The 22,406-nt window shown below is 47.7% G+C and overlaps 1 protein-coding gene across 2 annotated transcripts in view; it reads right to left on the bottom strand.

Moving 5' to 3' along the window:
* Positions 1-21,084, bottom strand: part of IST1 (IST1 factor associated with ESCRT-III) — a 615,340-nt gene extending 594,256 nt beyond the window's left edge. Inside the window, exon 1 of one of the 2 annotated variants that reach the window (XM_069635496.1) lies at positions 20,948-21,084. The gene's annotated coding sequence lies outside the window, so the exon portion shown is untranslated. The remainder of the gene's footprint in view (positions 1-20,947) is intronic. The other variant, XM_069635499.1, reaches the window with a different exon arrangement.
* Between the last annotated feature and the right edge of the window lie 1,322 nt (positions 21,085-22,406).

Raw genomic sequence — 22,406 nt, 5'->3', positions numbered from 1 at the left:
GAGCACATGGCAGAGTGTATGTTTGTCTTTCCATGGGCAAGACTTTACATGCATCAGTTGGTGTCTCACTTTTACTGATGCAGTAGGATGGACTCTCGGGCTAACGAGTCACATTTCGCCGTTTCCACAGAGCTGAGGGTTTAGCTTTGGTGGTGGAGGGACATGGCCAGTCTTCGGCAAGCATTTCCGCTGGCTTAACCCTTGCCGAACATGATTACTGACGCCAGTGGCCACAGATGGGGAGCAGAGTTGGGGACCCAAAGAGTTCATGGGTGTTGGATGGCTGTGCTGACCTCTAATTCATCCAATTGGATGGAGCTGGTGCCAATTTTCCTGGGTCTTCAAACGTTTTCTCTCTAGATCCTGCGGTTAGCGGTTCTGGTGTGGACAGACAATATGTCAACCTGTTGGGCGGTACGCAAACTTCTTGTCTCTGCAGACGATCACATCAGGAGGGCAGACAACATACAAACCAACAGTCTTAGCAGGGTGTTCCATTCCTCCTGGTTAGTGTTGTGCCAGTATGTGTTTCATCTGATATGCAGGAAGTTCAGTTGTGCCAGTGCTGGATCTGGTTGACTTTCCACAAGGTGCCAAACTGTCCCGGTTCTGCTCCAGGTTGACTTCTCCGGAGACTTGTGGAGTGGATGCCATGACATTGTCCTGACTGGAGGGGCTTCTCCTCCGTTACCTCTGCTTCCCAAGGTACTGATCAAGATCCAGAACTCTGGGTCGGAGGTCATTCTGGTGGCACCTGTGTTGCCAAGATGCTCCTGCTATGCTTGACCTGGCGCTCACTCCGGGATAGTATCTGCCATCTTCCCAGTGCCCCCTCAGAACCGGTGTTGGAGATTGAGAGGCAGGGGTTGCGTAGGCAGGGTTTGACACTGCCAGGCTGCTCTGGCAGTACAATCCTCAAACTCTAAGCATTGTTGGAACCTTGCACTGTGGTGCGCCATGAAGTCTATACAGGCAGTGAACTGCTCTGTGACAATGAATTTCCAATTCATGCAAGAAGGCTGGGAAATGGGCTTGGATATGTCCTCTCTATGAGCTCACATTTAGGAAGCCTTAGATTTGGAGTATTGAATGAGAGCTACTTGTCACTCAGCTCTGGTTTCCTGCGGACCAGGCTCATATTGTATGCAGGGATGCCTCGTGGGATGTTTCTTTGGTGTTGCATAGAGGACTCTCTGTTTGAACCAGTGAACATCAAGTTTCTCACTTGGAAAGCTGTGTTTCTGGTGGCTAGTACCTCAGCCCGCAGGTTGGGGTGTTAGCGTTCAGCTCCTTTCCGGTGGGTCTAGGTGCTTTCGATTATTCCCTGGTGTGACCTGGGATTTCTTGGGAAGGTTCTCTCCAAGTTTCACAAGGCGCAGAACATTGCGCTTCCATACTTTTACCCAATCCCACTTCTCTGGAAGAGGAGCAGTGCCACAAGTTGGATATCAAAAGTTCAGTCTTGATGTACCTGTACAGGACTGCGTCCATTTGACAGTTTGCTTCTTACGTTTGTGGGTCTGAAGCCAGGCGTGAGGGCGACTGTCCCTACTATTAGCTGATGGATGTGTCAGCCAATTGTAATGGCCCATTGAGTGGCTCAGGTTTCATTGCAGCTTTTATTCACAATCACTCAACTATAGGCTTAGCAGAATCATGGACTGCGGCCAGGGAGTACCTATTGGGGACATTTGAAGGGCAGCGACCCAGGCAAACTGGAAAACGTATCGCCTCAACTTGCGCAAGCAGGGGTCAACCTCTTTTGGGGAGAGAGTGTGGAGCGCTGTTATACATGTTCAAGGGTGATTTGCTGTGTATCTGGTAATAAATTGGTGCTGGAACTGCACTCTGGTTGGTCTGTGTTTTCTTCATGGACCATTTTTCCCAGCTGTATTTGTTATGCCTCATAAGTACGGGGAAGAGGGAGGTGGAAGTAATGTGCTGATTACTTACTTACTGGCAATTTGTATTACTCTGTAAGGGTGCAAAAGTAGGAGACTGACACACAGGTGGTATGTTTTTGGTTAGAGACTATTGTTAAAAACCAAAAGGAAAACTTTTAAAAAAACGAACTATTTCTAAGAGTGGTTTCCTCTCCCTCAAATAAACAAAGGATTCTGAGCCATTGGCGGTGATCCTGCTAGACGCACTGTCGTGGTCTGGTTTCCGATGGAGCCCAACATGGGAGGATAAAGTATCTCTCTACACAGATGACCTTCTGGTCTACCTGGGCGATCCGGCAAGCTCATGTCCCATAGTTACACAGATATTGATAAACTACGGCGCCTTTAGTGGCCTGAGAGTGAATTGGGCCAAATCAGTACTTTTCCCAGTTAATTGTATACCGCCCGAAGGCTCCCCATATAAAATCGAACTGAGCCAATTCCGATACCTGGGCATTCTGATCTCAAACAGACTACAAGACTATGTGATCCGGAACCTACATCCAATAGTGAAGCACTTCGCACAGGACGTGGGCCACTGGGAGTCACTACCACTGACACTATTAGGAAGACCAGCACTCTTCAAAATGCTCACCCTTCCCCGTTTCTTATATATATTACAAAATGCCCCCATACACATCCCCACAGTGGAGTTTCACAAAATAGATAAGATAATATGGAAATTACTATCAGGAGGTAAACACCCGAGGATAGCTCTAAGCACCCTCCACTGATCAGTATGGGAGGGAGGGATAGGGCTCCCAAACATTCAATTATACTACTGGGCGACCCAGATGGCGACGGTGAATGATATATTACATGGTAACCCGGAATTACCGCACATACAGGCCGACCCCAATCGAAAGCCTTTATAAAACCGGAAGCCGTCCCCCCGCCTGCACAATAACAGCCCACATAGCCCAAGTCTGGAGGGAAACACACAGACACATTGGTTGGGAAAACAAAATCACCCCTGTGCAACCTCTTTGGAACAATGCCTACCTCACAGAACTCAACAAACTGCCAAAATGGCCAAACTGGGAAACAGCGGGAATATTGACTATCCAGCAAATGATCAAAGAGGACAAAATCATACCTTTTGCAGAACTATCGGCAACTCATGGTCTTCCATCAACTGAAAACTATCACTACACACAGCTATTTCATGAGATCACTAAGCAAATGACAAGATTAGTGGACCTGCCAGAATGTACACCAATAGAAAGGAACATAGTCGTAGACAGCATGGAAACCAAAATCACATCTACTATGTACAATGAATCTCCTCCTTTGCCACGAAAGAGATGTCGGGTTTGAAATCAAAATGGAAGAGGGATGTGGGCCCGATACTGCCAGAGGAATGGATAGCAACCTTAATGTACCCCAGAGAGACTGCAATATCAGCTAGGATTCGACTCATACAACTGAAAATACTGCACAGAATATACTACCCCCGAGTGGCACTATATAACTGGGGCAAAGTCAGCGACGCCAAATGCCTACGCTGTAAACGGGAAGAGGGGACCTTCTACCACATCCTATGGCAAATCACATGGATACAGCACTTCTGGGGAAAGTTTTGTGAAAGATTGTCAAGGTCATAGGTTGGCCAGTCCCAAACAAGCCAAGACTCCTTCTCTTGGAAACTGAAGAGGAAGGAGAAATTACCCGTTTCGAAAAGCTCCTTCTCTCAACGACCACATGGCTCGCAAAAAGAAACACTGCACAACTATGGGGATCAGAGATTGCCCCTCAATATGACCAATGGACAGCAGACGTAGATGCCTGCATGCTAATGGAGCATCAAGTCTATCAAGCAAGGGGATGCCCGAGGAAAGCAGACAAAATATGGCAGAAATGGGAACAGACTATGCAAAGGTAGTAACAATCAATCCAAGCGACCATGGTATTTAAAACTGTAAAACATGAAAAAGACCCAATCCGGGAGCTGTCATAAGACGTCAAATAAGTGTCATTGTACCCAAACTGTATATAGTGTCGAACTACAATGCCTGGCTGCTTGTTTTATTGGAAGTAAGTTATGTGCATGTATTGTACGTTATTGTTTTGTAGCAACAAAATACAATAAAATATGTTATAAAAAAAAATAAACAAAGGGTTCTGTCAGGCGGTCTTGACAAAGTAAGTGGTCCACCGTCATGTCAGAAACCAATTTCCTTCCCTTGCATTCTAAATCAAGACAAAGGATGATCTTCTCAGTTCAGAAGGATGACACTCTCCTCTGCATGATTTCCCCCCCCCCTTTTCAGTTATAGGAAAAATGAAATGTTTTTCTTCAAGGGTAGAACATCAAAACAAAGTCTCAACATGTTCCTTGGACTGACTCTGTCAGCGTACTAGGAAAACAAAGTATTTTATCTTCACAATATTCAAAAACTCCTGGGAGAATGTTTGCCTTGCCTGGGTCTTTCTCTGGTGTCTTAGAATGCCAAGAGAATGATGAATCCCTTCCCCTGGTCTTAAGACTTTCGTTCACCACCAACCTGGTTTTCCACTTGGCCATGTATTGCCCTTACAATGCATCCAAAACTGTGCCGTGGGTAATGATTGCTTTCCCTTGTTTTGCTCTTAAGTCTTAAAATCAACCTGGCTTCCTTTTCTGTCAGACACTGTAACTATTAAGAGTGATGAGGACACTTGAGAGGGTGTGGGTCCCAGACTGGCAGATACAGTCCACCTGGTATACTCTTCTGCCAGGCACTGTAACTATGAAGATTTGCCTTTTTGGGTGTGAGCCCCAGACTCGCACTTTCTTCTCACCACATTAAGTCCACCTGGTATACTCCCCGCTGGGTACGGAAACTATGTTGATTAACTTGGGGGCTTTCAGATCCCTTTATATTCTCTGAGTTAGGGTTCCATACCTCTGATTCTCATTTCCCTCCAGGTTCCCTGTTTTTACACCATTGCCTTGGGCCCCTTTCTCCTCACTTCGCACTTGTGTGTCTTTATGGTTCGCCATGCTCACAGGGCTTCGATGATGCTTCTGGCCCGCTTCAGTGTTTCCCGGTCAGTGGTCCCCTTTGGCTTTCGGCGGCTCCACAAGGGAAATTCCCTTCTGGCGATCCTGCTTCCTTCTCTGCAAAGTCGCCGACCCAGCAGGACACCAGGAGCTGCTTCCTCCTCCTTTGTGGAGCAGTCCCTTGACTCGGGACCCTCCTTGTGGCAACATGCACCCTTCGCAGCATCCTGGACTGCCTTCTCTACAGCGCTTCATTCTCTGGACTCCTGGTTCCTCCAGGGAGAACCAGGGAGAGCTCCACATAAGTCTGAGGCCTGCCTCAGTTTTTATACACCGATCAAGTCCGTATTCACTAGACTGCTCACTTTGGTTCTGCGCGGTACTCCGTGCCTCCTTTTTTCCGAGTACTAAATGAACCAGTCTCCCAAGAACTAACAGAGTCCATCCTTAGGAAGGGGAACTCCATTTGGGGTGACTGTTCTTCGTCCCAGTACTTCCCACACTGGAAGTATAAGGGAAACACATGGGAGCAGTGGGAATGGTACTGGTATGGGTTAGTGAGGATGGTGGGCTAGGGCAAGGCGGGCAGTGCGGATACCATGTTCTGCCCAAGTTGTCACTAATCCATAAGGGCAAACCGACCCTTGAGATTCACCCGCCGAGTACCACCTCAGGGGGATATCAGGTAGCGGCCTCACCTCTCTGGCCTCCTGGGAAGGGGCTCCCCCTAAGGGAGAAGTGATGACAACCAGGTATTCGTTACAACTCCTAGTCCTACCCTTCCCTCTCACAATATGCAGTTGCAACCAGCCTCTCACATCCTTGTGCGGTGTGAAAAACAGCCATGGTGTGTTGGGGGTATGAACTAACAAGTTGTGGGGGTTGGGAGTTATGCTCTCAGTGAAGAGGGGAACTAACAAGTTGTGGGGGTTGGGAGTTATGCTCTCAGTGAAGAGGGGTGAGGGCATATATGGTAGATGGAATGGATTTCTGAAGTGGAGGTTGGGACATGGGTGAGCACATTTTTAGCCAGCGAAGTGAGAAGTGTAGAATCTGTACTGGAATCCGCTTGAGCCCGTTCTGCAAATTCAGCATTACAGTTCTGAAGCCAATGAAATTTGGCACAGTTTGGCGCAGAGCATGGTGTTTCGTTCCCATGTAGGTTTTGTGTAGCACGACCATAAACTTCGCACGGGTCTTTTCTTCGATCTGTGCTAGTTTCGTACAGGTATTTCCAAACCGCGCTAGTTTTGCAAATTGTCAACTATGCACGTTTTTTTCAATTTGCACTAGGCTCGCAGAGCGACACGAGAAACTTTGCGCGTGTCTTCGATTTGTGCTAGGTTCGTGACACGAGAAACCTTGTACGGGTCTTCGATCCATGCTAGGTTTGTGACACAAACTTTGTGCGGGTCCTTCCCCCCCAAAACCCCCATCTATACTAGTTTTGTGCAGCGGCACGATACCCTGCTACCCTTTGTACAAATATCAGCGCATGTACCTCACTCCGCTATGCCTGCTGTGGCTACGTCCACATCCTCCACCTGTTCTCCTGGGCCTCCAGGCTCTAATAGACTGTGATTGGAGGTACTCCACGTTGGTCCCTTCCACCGCGGTGTGTGCCGACTGGTTCCCCTATTTTACTTGAGTGCCCTGGGACTCGTGGACCCCCTGCATTGCCTGCTCCATCGCTGCCGGGCCTCGGGCGCCCCGTTTGCCTCTTAGGAGCTACATTTACTGTGTAAGAGTACCTTGGCTGCCCTGCCTTTCGACACAAGGAGTAATCTTCCCAAGTCACTCAATTACAGCGGTGCCCACAGCCACTACTCTCTCCACCCTGGCTACGATGCACCGATCCCTGGCCCTTGGCCCTCGGCCCTCGCTCAGGATTATCGGTGAGACCTGCACTGGTGGCCTCACTCACCGGCTACTTTGTGACCCCTCTTGGTCCTCGATCCAGCAAGCAACGGTGACCAGAAACCCTGTGGCCTGCCACAGCGCTCCCGACGCCCTGGGCCTACCCTTCTCCTGGCATCATGACCAAGGGTACTGGAAAGAAGCAAAGCTCGATCAACATATTTAGAAAGTCCTCGGCGGGGCCGGAGAGGGAGGCGTCTGGTCAGGAACCATCCAATTCATCAGCATCAGACCCGGCAGAGTCTCAAAAAATAATGGAATACATATGGGAGGGGTTCACCACTCTCCACAGCAAGCTTGACGATATGAACGGCACTCTATCCTCCATCAAGGCCCACATAGAAAGGACCGACGGTCTTCTTACCGAGATCGAGACACGAGTGGGCACCGCTGAGGATAACCTAAGCTCCCTCACGGCAGAGGTCTCCGCACTCTCTGGCCGAGTCACTGAGGTTAGAAAAAGAACGAGGACCTTGAATCTCACTCGAGGCGTAACAACATCGGCATTATCGGAGTACCCGAAGATGGCATACAGGAACCTGTGGAGGACTATGTTGAGCGCATGCTATTACAATTGATGGACTCTCCAAAGCTCTCCCCTCAGTTTGCAATGGACGAGCCCATTGTGCCCTCATGGCAAAACCCAAACCGGGCGCATCACCAAGACCCATTGTAGCTAGAGTCCTAAATTTCCATGACCGTGACGCCCTCCTTAGAGCGGCGAGAGCCAAGGGAGAACTACTTCTGGGTGCTGCCAGGATCCACCTATACCCAGACTTCTCGGTGGCGGTCCAACGGGAACGTAAAACCTTCCTGGCGGTGAAAAGGAGGCTGCGAGACCTGCAGGTCAAATACACCATGCTGTCCCTGCCAAATTGAGAATCGAACACTCTAACCGGGTGTACTTTTTCACAATCCAAGGAGGAGGCCTCCAGATTCCTCGATGAATACTTCCCTGGCTGAATCTCGTTTGCAACACATATTGTTACTGCTATGTTCCTTAATTGTTTGTTTATGGTCTGGGACTTCGACTCACTATAGTAGCTCCTAGTTGTTGAATGAGTGCTGGAAGGGGCCGCTCCCTACCTATGTGTCCTGGTTACCCACAACATGCATGTCCTGGTCCTTAGATTGCCCTCAAGCCCTGAGGGAGCCCCTCGGTCTCAACGCTGAACGCTTCTCCAATTAAATCCCCCTCAGCGGCGTTCACCTAACATTGGTATGGTGCCCTTCAAATTATTGCTAACAACAGCCACTACTCTGTTGGGGTCCTCATTGCCACGGTAATGGCCTTGGCCGATTGTGTTCTGCAAGTGATACTCTCTGGCCCCAGAAATGTGCAATTAACAAATTAACGCATGGCCTCACAACCTTAGAGTAGACCTCTGGGCCCGCTGCTAAGCCCTCTCTAGTCTAACTCCCGTCTCCAGCGCTCATTCACTTCTACAATGTCCATTTAATATGTGTTGTTAAACCCGTATACTGTCATGATCTGGTTGATTGGGAGGCTGCTCCTCCCAATCTTGACCAATCTGTTGTTGCTATTGTGCGACCGGGTCTCGTCCACCTGGGTAGGGCCCTGCCCGGGTAGCGCCCGATACCATTACTAGGCACCATGTTCATCCTTACATTGCCTTCCGGTCCGGAGCAATGCCGCCAGGCCAGTTCACAGGCCCCCCGGGCATTGATGCCATTGGTTTGGATTTGGTTGTTTGGGTATGGGGTTATCATTCCTCTGTTTGGGGGAGGGATGTGAGAGGGGGTGGGTACTGTTGGGTTTTATGTTAAAAAAGGCTTGGTATTCACGGAAGAGGTGGTGCATGGGGCAGTATGGATCTGACGCTGTTGCAGGTCTAATCACTCGATGAACCGACCATGGGGGTTACCACCCTATTCACCCGCAACTGCTAATAAACACCCCTAATCTGCTGAAGGAGGACACCTTGACATTCATGAGCTGGAATGTGCGACGCCTAGGAAACTATAAGGAAATGAGACAATTACAGCTTCAGGCCAAACGACACAGGGCCAAAATCCTGTTCTTGCAAGAAACACATGCCTGCACCGAGTTCTGTGAGAAATTCGCCAAAATGTGGGGCCCTCAAAGATACTACACTAATTACTCCACCCAAAGCTGTGGGGTTATGACCCTAATTCATAGGAGCCTAAGGTTTAATCCCATAGCTACACTGATCAACCCCCAGGGCAGCTATGTTCTACTCCATGGTACCCTACAAAATAACGAGGTGGTCCTGTTAAAAATCTATGGCCCTAATATCGATGATCCGGAATTCTATTTACACCTCATGTCCCTCCTTGACAGTTTCCCGCTGTTACCAATCCTCTGGGGAGGTGATTTTAACACGATATTCGACGTGGACCTGGACAGATCCGGCTCCAGACCCCGCCAACTCTCCAAGGCTGCCTACACTACTTTATTATCTCTCCCCTGACTGGCCCCGGTGGATGCATGGAGGCTTCTCAACCCCGACTCGCGCTCCTACTCCTTTTACTCTTCGGTGCACGACGTCTACTCCCGAATTGACAGATGGCTAGTGTCTGACATTCTGGTAAGAAATATATCCCGCTTAACGATCTTGCCCAGAACTCTCTCTGATCATTCACCAGTGACTATTACCCTGTGGTGGGGCCCGGATCGCGACCGAACCACACGCTGGAGAATGAAACCTCATTCCCTTCTCGACCCTGTCTTCAGCTTCGAGCTTGAGACGACAATCGAGCAGTTTTTTTAGTTCAATACCAACACAGTGTCTCCGCAGGCCACCCTTTGGGAGTCTTCAAAGCCTATATTAGAGGTATCGCCCTGTCCAAAGAAAATGGCATTCTTAAAACAATTTGCAAAGATATTGCCGAGAGTGAGGCTATGCTGTCTGCACTGGAAGACCAATGCTCGTTACATCAAACCCCTGAAATCCTAGCATCAATCGGTACGGAACTCGACACCTTCCGCTCTCTTGCGGACCGTGAACTGAGGTTTCTGGACAGCCCGGGCCTTGCGAGGAAATACGGCGAGGGCGAACGCCCAGGCCGCCTCCTGGCCAGGCTCCTCCGCTGAGAGTTTGGCGCCCCGCCCATCTCTGGAATTGAAAGACCTGATGGCACCCTGGCCATGACACTGCAAGATATAAACTCCAAATTTCTTTCCTTCTACGAATCCCTATATGCTAATGCAGACAGTGTCCTTACATTGGAGATTGACTCCTATTTAGATAATCTTCCTCTCTTGATCCTTTCCCCCGAGACCATCGGCTCCCTTGAGAATCCATTTACCCCCGAGGAATTCTCAGCCGCTATAGACTCACTCTCCTCAGGCAAATCCCCAGACTCATACGGCATTCCCGTTGAATTCTACAAACAATTTAAATCTCTCCTGCTCCCTCGCTTAATGGCCCTATGGGAGGAATCAGTGGGAACAGGTCAGTTCCCCCCTTCGCTCCAAGAAGCCACCATAACTGTTTTGCTAAAACCCGGTAAACCCCCCACTAAATGCGGCTCCTACCACCCACTTTCACTTATCAACGGGGACGTCAAAATCTATGCCAAACTGCTAGCCCTACGCCTTGTCCCCTACATGCCACATATTATTCACCCTGATCAAGCGGGATTTATCCTGGGACGCTCCACCTCCTTGAACTTGAACATCCTCGAACACCCTATCACTCCATCCCCAATGAGATGTCTTTTCCATGACTTCCCCGAACTCAGCCGAGGCTCCAGGAAACTGGCCGGCCTCTGTATGCTACTTGCAGAACGTTCCATCTTACTCTGCTGGCTCCGGCCTACCACACCTACCCATGCAAAGTGGCTCAGGGCGGTCACTTGGGCCTCAGACACCGAAGAATCCTGGGCTGCACAACAGTCTGCCCACTCAAGACCTAGGGATATCTGGTTAAAGTTTCGTTCCTACTAACTCTGCTTCAGTTCCTGCATCTCCAGCTCTCTCCCCACACCATTCTTACTCCTCCCCCTACATTGTCTCCCTTCCAGCCCCACTCCAGCCTCGGATAAACTCCTTATGTGTGTGAACCGGTTCTTGTATTGGCTTTATACGTCTGTAATGCCTGCAATGCTCTGATTGTATATGCCTTGTATGTAACTTGCCTGTTCTTGTGTCTCCAAGCTAAATAAATAAAAGTTTTTAAAAAAGAAAACTCTTTGTTCCTGATGCTTTTAGGATGACCTACTGATCACGTCAAGAGATTGCATGTTTGTCCCTGATGATTCTAGGATGACCTGAATATTACTTCAAGAGCATTGCCATGAAACATGTTTGTTCTTGATGATTTGGGGATGACTTACTGATTACTTCAGAACATCAGAGTTTGTAGGATGATATGCGGACCAATACAGATTTTCTGCTTTTGCTTAGTTGCATTTATGCTGAATGATCCCCCACTGTGGCAAGTGTAAAGCTTGAGACTATGTTGAGCCAAAGTGGAAGCCAGAGGCTTAAACATAGCATGCACCCGTGAGAATCCTTTGCCATCCCAGTCAAAAGCAGGCACCCATCACCCTCTCAATCCCCAATGTGGCATGGATAAAGCCTGAGACTATGTTGGGCCAAAGTGGAAGAAAGAGGCCTAAACATAGCATGCACCCACTGGGTGAGAATCCTTTGCCATCCCAGTCAAAAGCAGGAACCCAGCACCCTCACAATCAATACATTTCCATGCTGACTTGTTAGGTAAGAATTGATGTTGTCCCACTGTTTGAGACTACACAACGCTTATCTGCTTGGTATTAGGTAAGCCCACCTTTTGGTATAGGGTTGAACTACAAAGGTTGGCAGTGTGACTGAGCAGCCAGGCCTATCTCAAGAGGGATAACTGTGAGCTGTAGAGCTGTACAAATGAAATCTGTAAATACAAGTAGCCAAGTAACACTTACACTCAAGGTTTCAGTTATAAATAGTTATTTATTTAATTAACATCATTTTTTAAATAAGCGTTCTTTAGAAAGGCAATTCATGTAACAATGTAAATATACTTTTAAATTACTTTTCAGAATCTGAGCAAGTTAGTGGATAATCTCTGGATATGCTTCATACACAATTGCTACACCGTGGGGTGACTTCAATCACAAGGACAGTAATGGCATTTATATATCACACTAGTTATCATTTGCAGATTCTGAGGTTGCAGAAAGGAAAGGTTTAAGGAAGGAAAAAGGTTAAACAGGTTCTCAGTATACATGAGGACAACTAAATCTTCCAATGAAATCTAGACAAGCCTTTCCCAGCAGTAACAGTCTAAGACAAGTTACCACCTATGAGGGACAAACCATATCAGAGTCAGTGGGCTAGAAGAGTCTGCAGGGACCCAGGACAACCAAAGTCAATTTGAAACAGTCTATGGAGCTGAGGCACTTCTTAGAATCAAATGTCTTGCACAAAGTTACAGAGTTTGTTAGAAAATCACTTGTATGGTCACACGCTGTAAAACCAGAGTTGGAATCAACTCTGAAGTAAGCCACTGCAATTCCCAACTGAGTAAAACAAGGCCACAAGACAGTGAGGCAAGTACCCCAAGTCTAAACAGTACCTCCGGTTTGAAGAAGAGTGGTCCAGTTGGCTTCTGCCCTGCTACAGCGTAGCAGACCCAGTGTTCCTGAGCCTTAGTCGTGGGGACAAGAGGGAGGGCATCTGTAGCGCTCCTTGGGTTGGAACTTCGAAGGTCGTTGGCGGCTACGGGGTCTTCTCGGTTCAGCGGCACTTTGCGGTTTCAGCGTTTAGTAAACAGCACTGTTGCGGATCTCTTGTAACGGTTGGGCTTCCTTCACTCCCAGGGACTGGTGAGAGGACTCTAGCTCTGGTCGTCCTACTTCTGGAGGGTCCTTAGGAGACTCCTGGAGCTTCTAGCCAGATTTCAGACATTTCACTCGACTACAGATTACTCAACCCCTGGCACTTGGTTCTTGCAGTAATGAAGAAGTACAGCCAGACAGGGAAGATGGTCCCACTAACCCAAGGCGAGAAGTCCATTCCGGAGCTTCTCTGTCTGAAAAGGGAGTTTCAGCACAGCAGCAGGGCTTCACTGGGCAATTCAATGGTCCAGGAGGATGCAGCAAGCTTTGTTCACGGTTTCTTCGTCGGGTGTTTCTCCCAGTGGTCGACTCTGCCTCTAGTCCCAAAACCCTCACCTTTTAAGCAGGTTTCTCCCATTCATGCACAGCCTAGGCTGTCAATCACACATCAGGGTTGCTGTCCTGAAAGGACAGCCAGCCAGCCATTCAGGACTGGTTGCATTCAGGCATTCCTAGAGACAAAGGACAGGGGAGTTTCGGGACCCTCTCTCACATCCTGTCCTTCCAGACACACTGGAGCCAGAGGCAGGATTTAGGGCTGAAGTGCACCAAAGGCAAGACAAACAAAGGGCTTCAATCTGTTTGACGCACAGAGTAAAACCCAAGAAAGACCCCACAAACAGAAAATGGCAAAAAAAGAAGACAGGGGCCGTTTTGATAAAATGGTCACCCCTGTGTGCTATACTGCAGCTGAGGGTTCAGCCTACGGTAGAAAAGCACAATGGTAGGAAAAAATTAAACCACTGCCACTAGTCATTTAAAAGTAGGGAGGGCAACATACAAATGTTACATGAGAATGTAGGAAAAGGGGCGTCTAGGTAACCCTCCAGCACTCCACATAAAATGGTGTGTCCTGGACCCACTGTAAAGACTGCAGGGGGGGTCTGTACTTCTGCTCTGTATATGGTAGAGGGGAGGCACAGAGGACCCCAGCCAAGATTCTCTATTATTGGTAACGTAGTCGAGCAATGAAGGCCTAGCTTCTCAGGAGGTGATGCAGGCTAGTTCATAAGTACAGGGTAGTCCCCAAGCCCCCACAAAGGAATGTCCACACACTGTATTAGTTAAAACACAGTCTTCATATAATTAAGTTCAAGGTTAAATACAATCACAATAACTCACTTTGTGCTTAGTTAATCTATAATGGCAAATATATACAATTCTAAGTGGTACTACAATTATTATTAGATTCCATTAAAGTGCATCAACTGTACTCTGGTTAAATGTCACACAAATCACTTAATAAAAAGGTAACCAACAATAGACATAGGAGGAAAGCAGTTGGTTAGAACAATTGACAATACTGGCCCCTACCACTAGACACAGTTCTGTGTGGAGATCCCCCACCCGGGCAACCTGTAAAGTAAAGATATCTCACAAGCCCAGTCCATGTATTGTTCTAGAAGTCTTATTTCCTTCTAAGATAGGTCTACAACCCCAATGTACCTGGAATAGCAGAGTTCATCGTCTGGTCGTCGACGGATCCTTCTCGAGCGGCTCCCTTTAAGGCAGGAGCCGCAGATCATCGAGATCCCGTGAGGAAAAGGGTTGAACGACGATGAGGCAGTGGCAGCTTTGTTCCTAGCGGAGCTCATCGACGACGGAGTGTTGGCGTCCTGTAAGGAAGAGGCGTGCGGGGCACCTCGATGATGATAGTTCAGGACCGCAAAGAGATTGTGAAGAACTGTGGCCCAGCAAGGGCGTTGAGTCGTCCGGCGTCTGTACAGTCAGGTGGCGAAAAACCCACTGGCAAATGCGTCTACAGCCTCGACTTTTTCTGGTGGGACAAATCGGTCGACGGTGCAGGTGAGAGCGTCCTTGGATCAAACGTTACTTAGTTACTTAGGCAAAGGGAGCACGGCAACAGTGGTCAGTGACAGTGATGAACAACAGTGTCCGGGCACTTATCCTTGTGATTCTGCGGCGGTCCCCGTCTCTAGTCGGCAGCCTGTCGCAGGTCTGTCTACCAGGGAGCTTTGGCAAAGATCAGTTGGTGCACGATGGTCCCTCGTAGCTCGGGAAGAGGGCGCCTAACTAGGTCCTCTCTGGGTCAGTCCTTGGAGGCACAGCAGCTTTCAGATCGACGAAGTAGAGCAGCGGTAAGACTTCTCTTCCAGTAGGGCTTCAAGGTTAAGCTTCAGTCTCAACTCCAGTTTCTCTTCAGCTTCTGAACACGAACTCTAGCAGTGAGAGGCCCCCAGATATACTAGTTGATCTCCCATTCATTCTGCTGGGTCACACTCTGGCAACCAATCGGTCAGAAGGGCATTCATGCAGGCAGGCAGCCAGCCAATCAGGTGCATAGTGCATTCAAGCCATTCACTTCCCTCCAGACACTCACAACAAGTTATGTGAATTGGGACAAGTACCCAGCCATTCAACACTCCACCTTGCATTCATACCAGTTTCGGGCAGGGCTGTCTCAGTCATTGTGCCGAACACCAGAAACTAGACACCCACAACAAGAAGTGCGTATTGGTCACACACTCCATTCACCCAAGTCCCACCCACAGGGTGTACCCACAACATACAGTCACTGGGAAGGCTCCAGCCAGTCTGGCCTGGACTTCACAACAACACCATATATGGAACTTCCACCCAACAATCAGTCAGGGGGAAGGGACAGAGCCAGGGCTTCCCATGACTTTGGGAAAACAAGGTAACAGGCAATAGAAAGCAAGCGGCCACAGAGGCCATCGTGTTTCCTATCAGGAATCAAATCAACTGATTCCAATGCCAGGGCCTGGGTATCCCAAAATGGAGGATAAGAGCACCTGTCAAATTCTACACGGAGGTGCCACTAGCCCATACCCTGCTTTGTGGGCCACACAAAAGGTGCCCAAGAACATACACTAGGGGCACAGGGTTCCACCCCCACCCACGGGTGTCATAAGGGTATCCCATGGGTCTGTACACCAAGCCAAAAACAGGAAGAGCTGCACTGCCAGGAATCCCACATGGACACTAGGGCAGAAACAATACAGAACACAAATGAAAAAGGACAAGGACAGGGAGGCCCTGTCCCTCCAATGCATTTCCAGCGTCACACCCACAATGAGAAAAAGTAAAGTCATTTTCACTTTACTATTCTTGGAAACAGTAGTTCACACAAGAAAAGATATTTTAAACCTTATGAGAAATCTATAGATTTTCTCAGTGACACTGCACTGAAGTTGATGTGTGTCACCATGCAAAAAGTAGATGCATATGGAGTTTGTCAGACTCCCAAAACAGTGAAAACACATAATCCAAAAGGTCAAAACACATGATGCAGTGGGAAAAGGGTCTCACTCGCTCCAGGGTTAAAATTAAAAAAAGTCCTACAGTCCAGCAAAAGAGCTGGGGGTCTCTAAGGTTGAAGGGAATTAGCACAGAAATGAGAGTTCTCCCTAACATGACTGCACCAATATATGCCAGTATTCATATGCACTCCTTCACACAATATTCACGTTTGCTTTGCGCAAAATCCAATAATCAAGAACCATAACGAAAAGTACCTCCAGGATAAAAAAAATCAAAAGAAAAGAATCCAAAAAAGAAAGAAGCAATAAACAAACGGAACCACAAAGTCCCATCAACTACCCACAACCTACCAAATACAAGCAACAACAAACCACAAACAGCAAAGACTAAACCCAAAAGACCATGAAAAACACCAATCGAAAGAGGACGCCCTCTAAGGAACACAACCCACGCATCATGCCTCGCCACAAGAAAGACTAAGAAGCCAGAAGAGACAACAGAAATAATAAGAAATCACAAACCACTCGGGACCAGCATGATCCCACAACCCCAAAAAACTCGACAAACATCTGAGATGGCCCAAGAAGACATACAAATAACAGAGCAAAGACAGACTAATGCTCGCTACCTGTCCACATACGACAACGTGGTAAACAAAAACAGCACACCAACAATGAACCGACAGCCAACAAGCTTCACAAATACAGACCCAACCAGGACTCCAAACGGATGACAACTAATAAACCATCCCAACCCGGTCTCCACCATGGACAATACCCCAACCAGAACAAAGAACAAATTGGAAACCATCACACTCACTCTACACCCCCTATATCACCAAGACTGGAACAACAGAGGGGTAGCTACCCTATTTACTGCCCGGAAACAAACAACCCCGCCATAAACCTTATCGGTCTACTCGACAAAGAGACTGACCAACAAAGAACCACCCCACCTGTTAAGATGGATTTCTGAACTCTGTCCTGGAGGGGCAGAGGTTCAGAAGGCCAGCCTAGTTTCTTGGAACAGGGTAACCTCTGGACAAGCCATACCAATCAGGGTAGCGATCGCGGCGGTCAAGACTAGGGCTCAAGAGGGGTGAGGGTGACTGAAAGCCCGCAATGAGCACACAAAGCAAGGACACTTACAAATTACTCCAAGCAGGTGTTATATTAAAAATATAGACACATTTATTACAAGGCCTTTGTAACATTGACCGTAGCGAGAAATCACAATAAAACTCAAGTAAACCAACTCAATATATATACAAATACAAACGAGTCTAACGAGTTAGACGCACGAAATGTGTAGACCACCTAGATGGGGAGGAAAACAGGCAGTGCGAATAATAATTAGACCCAGTCCGCCTTCAGAGGCACCTAACTAAAAGGAAGTCCAAGCCCTACGAAGAGTGGAGCCTTGAGCTCAAAAGTCCCTGCACACGCTGGTGCCAACGGGCAAAAGGGGAGTCTCTTTGAGGGAATCAGGCAGTTTAGTTCGATGAACAAATGAAGATGAACAGAGCTCCGCGACTCAAGCGCAGCCTCCACTGTGGGCAGAAGCAGAGCGTGAGTACGGAAAGGCGTGCTGTTAGACACAGCGGGGAAAAGCTATGGGCTCCTGCAGGAGGGCGACCAGTTCCTAGCGATGCTACTCACCGGTCCCCGATGCAGGCAGACCCAGGCTTCTCCGCGTCAGTTTCAATGCTGGCAGGTTCAGATACGAGCAGGGGACGTCTCAGCGTCGTGTAGATTCCGCAGCAGCAGAAGTTAGAGTTGAGGATGTCCCAAACGCAGTGAACCCGCACAGTTTGTTACCACAGCAGGGCAACGGAGCGGCCGTGTGTATTTCAGCCCAATGTACACTACTCACTTCAGACCTGGGAACGCCAAGTGTACGAATCGTGTGAGAGTGACAAGGACTCATAATACAACACAACCTGACGGCGGTTACAGAGCAAGACTCCTGGGTAGGCTGGTCAGTCTGATGGATGGCCCAGAGACACTTCCGAAGGCTTACGTGCAGGAGATGGTGAAGATGCCGAGAATAGTTGTTCCCACTATTCCAAGGGGTCGAAGTACCAGTACAGGCCTTCTCGATCGATCAGAGGTAGAAAGGGTTTCACAAAGCGACAGCAATGCAGAAGAGCAGTCCTTCAGCGGGTCACCAGCGATTCCTCAGTTCAGCCTCGTAGTTGCAGGATACTTGGCTCCTGTATTCCTTCGTTCGTGAGAACTCAGGAGATCGACATGGTAGTGGTGTTTCCAGCCCCCTCTTATCCATGGTTCCCTTTGCGCCAAAACGGAAGGGACCCAATGGGAGATCTGCTTACAAAACACTCACACCATACGTGGACCTATCACGGACCACGGATGTCCCAGGCATTCACGACACACTAGACTCTCTGGCACCCAGGATGTGTATTGGGACCAGACATCCCAGCCCACATCCTGGAGCACCCACAAGACCTGTAGAAGCCCGCGAAAGCATCTGTGTTTCGCGGGAAAGTACATGGCCAAATAAGGAAGGCCCCGGGTCGGCTTGACCTGGGGAAGGTGAAGGGGGCAAGACGGTCAGCGGACAGGACAAAGAGCCTCGTGGTCTGGCCATTTTGGGAGCCAGGCCACCATTTTGGGCTAAGCGCGAGAAACGCGCTTAAACGCCAAAAGGAGCTCAAAAACACAAAGAAACGATCGTTGCCACCAGTCCCGTCCATGATTCACTTGCACCGTTCATTAACAATCCAAAGAGAGTATCTAGGGCCTGTAGAAGACTAGAGACCCAAGAGAGAAGTAACTTAGCTTACAGTGCCCTCTTGTGTCATGTTGCGCGAAAGCTGCAACATGATAAAAGAACTACGGAAAACGTTTCCCGGTACTGACTGTCTTAAGGGCATGTCAGTTTCCCCGTAAGAATGGAGCGAAAGCCCAGAGGAGTGCGGCAGAAGACTGCACTTCGCTGGCAAAGTCTAGATCCTGGTGAAAACAACAGCAAAATCCTTAGGGGTTGCCACATGGAAGGAAAACTACCCACAATTAAGAAATCTTTCCTAACACCACCCAAAAGACTCAACTGGGAAAAACCCACCTGGAACAGAAACCCAACCAACAACACACCGGTCAGAACAAGCAACACTAACAACAACACAAAAGGGAAATCCAGCAAACTACACTGCAGCCTCCTCAACATTAGATCCATGGCAAAACACTCAACAGAAACCAATGACCTAAGCGAAGGGGGCACAGATGTGCTCTTCCTTACAGAAACCTGGCTATCAGACGACCATCGCGAACGAAGCAATATCCAACAATTATAAATGAATACACACCAACAAAGAAAACGAAGAGGAGGTGGAATCGCAATTATACACAAAAAACACTCCTGAGCATCTCGAATCATCACAACCAACGCAAAAGACTATGAATCCCTCCTAATCAAGATACAACTCAACGACCAATCCAACATAGTATTACTACTGACCTACAGACCATCTTCTTACAACCCCAACTTTGCAACAAAACTAGCAGACAAGGACGCCATGCTATCAACCCACCACAACAACCTAGGAGAAAGAGATCCCACTGATACAAACATAGATACAACAGAAGACACACTCAACAATTGGATCACCACGGCCATTGACCAATTAGTACCAGCTAAAACATTCAAAGCAACACCATAAAAAGTGGCAGCAAAATGGTTCACAGAAGAACTGAAAAAACACCAAAAAAACAACCGCAAAATGGAAACAACTGGAGAGAACAATACACCAGACAAGACTAAATAAAATACAAAAGACAACTCAAACTGTGCAAAGCAAGTCCTCAAAGCAAAAAAAAAAAAAAAAACACATACTACTACGCCACAAGAATCGCCAAACAATTCACAGAAAGAACTCCATCACCCCTACACAAACACTTTGTGAAAGTCACACCAGAGCAGGGTCTGTGTAGTAGCTGCACAGCAGGTACTGCATCTGCGAGCATCGCAGAGCCTGAACCATAACGTAAATGAGCTTCTATAGAGTGTCTATCATACCTGCCTAACCTCTGGATTTTTCCCGGAGGCTCAGGAATTTTAACAATTTCTCTGGGTCTCCGGGAAAGATCCTGGAATCTCAGGGATTTTGGTGGGGGACAGCTTTCACAGATTGCTTTTTTTTTTTGTTATGCCACCGCGGCTCCCTGCCCAAGTGTGGCTTTGTCTCTGCAGCAATGACTGTAATGTTTCCGCCACATTGGCAAAAAGAATGCAGGTGAAGCAAAATAACGCGCGTTTATTTTGCTTCACCTTTCATTTCACTTTTTTGCCGACTTTCAGTGCTCAATGCAAACGCGCGTTTCTTTTGCTTTCGTTCTTTCTGCCCAGGTTAGGGTGGACTCATCCCCATTGAACCACAGCCATCAGCTTTGCAGGCAGGACAACTCACCACTGCACTACATAACCTGATGAAAAACAACTACGATGAAATGTCCAATTTCGGTACTGCAAAATTCAAGGAAAACCTTTGTGTTGATTCTTGGAGTTTATATGTGCACATTTTAACGTGTTGACTTTATGGAAGGCGAATGCCTTTTGTTCTATGCAACGTGGGTGGTTGTGAAAAGGCAATTTAATGAAATGTACATATTTCAATTTGAACTGCAAATTTCTGACGTCACATCACATTACAAAGTTTACCTTTTTGACATGTGGGCGGAGTCATGCGAAAACGGGCGGAGTTGTGTGACTGTGGGCGGGGCATACATCTCAGGAATTTTGACTTTCAAATGTAGGCAGGTATGGTGTCTATGCCAACAACAGGCTGCCCCGTGTAATTTCAAAACCATATGTTTAGAAAATCACGCACTTCCAATATTTAATTTAAACAAGTGATAAGTACAATACAGGGACTTACAGCTTCAACGTGCATTCCTAGATGTTACAAAAGGGCTCCTCTTAACAATATAACAGCAAAGGGGTGAGAACGTCTAAGTTAATGGCTGCTAAAAGAAATGCATATAAAATTCACTACAAGAGCTGGATCGCATGCACTCACCTGACGCTGCCTGGAAACTGGATATGAGCGTTTCGTAAAGGGTAGGGTCTAGTTCCCACTCGAGAAACGGACAATAGCAAGGCCCTCCTCCACTTCATCACGTGGGCTGCACTGCATCACGTGGGCTTCAACGTCCGCTTCATCACGTGGCTGCTCTGCATCACGTGGTTTTGAGCGTTCACGTCTTCATCATTTTTGCACGCGCTGGAAGGCAAGGCTGTGCGAGAGCGATTCCTCCTTTGCAAAGCACATTTCATGTCGTTGATTGTTATTTGGTTTCTGCTAAGTCTTAAAGTTTTCTTTTGCTTATTATTATTTTAATGCAGAGCGCCAATATTGGGAAGGGAGTATTTCTGTGTATTGTGGTGGTCTATAATGTGCATCAGGTGTGAGATTTACTCAAAATAAAGGTGGATTCCATTTACTCAAAATAAAGGCGGATTCCGGGTTTTTTTCTCGTTATTTCAGTGTATTTTTGGGATATGTAACGTGCATCACAGGGGTGAGGCAATATTGGGGAAGGGGTAGTGTGTATTTTTGGGGTTTGTAATGTGCATTGGTTGAGATTTACTTAAAGTACAGGTGGATTCAGTTCGTTTTGGGGTTTTCTCATGCAGATGTGTGACTTGTGTTTTATGGAGTGGGGATGGGCACAGTGCGTCCCTCCTTTCCCATACTTGCCAACCCTACAGATTTAGGCAGTAGGCTACAGCTTTTTAAGCAGTCCTACCACCTACAGATTTGTGTGACAGATCCTACTGCTTTTCACAGTGGGAGGTAATTTATGTGACTTTAAAGCAGGCTGCAGGACAAATACACTGACCTGACAGCTACGTGATTCTGTCCTGTACTCTTGCCAGTACAACCCTTACGTGAACCACCAGTGAAGGCAAGTGGCAGAGCATAACACCATCATATAGCATCTGCCTATCAGACTGAGAGGGGTATCTGTCTCCATGGCATTCAGTGTTCAACTTGCACTGCAGGAATACATATCTATTCCCCAGGCTGCTGCTGCTAGAGAGCAGTGGCAAACGTTGCCTACCAGCTCTGTGTGATTACCTTCTGTGTAATTGCATTTGGTGTTAACTTACCATTTAGAATGATACATTTTTAACATTTGAACATCTTTCCATGTTGTGCTGTTTGATGGGTTGTGTATTTTAGAATACTTCAATGGTGCCAACAATGTATGTTTTGTATTTTCTTGTGATGTCATTGTTATGCAAATTATTATTTTTGAAACTTGAAAAATCCTACATCTTTTTGGTCACAGAATGTTGGCAAGTATGCTTTCCCAATGGGACTTCCACTGTACCAGCGAACAGTTATCCTCCGGCTGGAGGGGGTTGGAGAATTTGGTATGTGTAGCAGCTGGTATATGGGTCTTATGCAGACCGACGCATTTGGGTACGAATTTTTAGCATAACTGTTCAGTTATTTATTTATTCTGCACGGG

Source organism: Ambystoma mexicanum, chromosome 1q, assembly GCF_040938575.1.
Source record: "Ambystoma mexicanum isolate Mex_15411 chromosome 1q, UKY_AmexF1_1, whole genome shotgun sequence".
NCBI classification, from domain to species: domain Eukaryota; kingdom Metazoa; phylum Chordata; class Amphibia; order Caudata; family Ambystomatidae; genus Ambystoma; species Ambystoma mexicanum.
Note: the sequence above shows the minus strand (reverse complement) of the source record. Positions and strands in the feature narration are given on the sequence as shown.